At 68.8% G+C, this 552-nt stretch overlaps 1 protein-coding gene across 1 annotated transcript in view; it reads right to left on the reverse strand.

Moving 5' to 3' along the window:
- Nucleotides 1-552, reverse strand: part of DVL1 (dishevelled segment polarity protein 1) — a 9,696-nt gene that overhangs the window by 8,722 nt on the left and 422 nt on the right.

Raw genomic sequence — 552 nt, forward strand, 5'->3', positions numbered from 1 at the left:
TAGCCCCGTCAGCCCGGCCTGGCCTGGGCGGCCCAGGGCCCAGGCCCAGCACAGAATCCAGGAAGTGGCCTCAATGTCAAAGTCCCCAGTCACGGCCCCACACAAGGACATGGGCCGCCTGAGGGCCGCCAGGCACACTGCTCCCGGCCCCAGAGGCCCGGCCAGCGGAGTGAGAAGTCCTCTCTCTCCACAGACAGCCACCGCCAGGGCCAGGCGCTGGACGCTGACCAGAGGCAGCTCCCGGGACACGGAGTGCTCTGTGGCTCAGAGGGGACAGAGCCCCGATGGCAAGCAACCCCAGGGCGAGGTGGGTGCAGTGACCCTTGACCTCTGCCCTGACCTCGGGAACCGGAGGTGGGGGCCAGGGGTAGGCTGTCCTGAGCTTCCAGAAACTTGGACAGGCCCCAGCGACAGACAGATCCGTCACCCCCGTGCCAGGTCACCTGGCTCCCCCCCGCCCTAACCAGGGGGCCCACTGCCCCCACCTCCGCCCCTTCCCCAGCGATGCTCAGGAGATGCTCCTGGGACCCCGGCTCCATACGTCACAAGCTC

This window comes from Myotis davidii, unplaced genomic scaffold, assembly GCF_000327345.1.
Source record: "Myotis davidii unplaced genomic scaffold, ASM32734v1 scaffold586, whole genome shotgun sequence".
Classification (NCBI taxonomy): Eukaryota; Metazoa; Chordata; class Mammalia; order Chiroptera; family Vespertilionidae; genus Myotis; species Myotis davidii.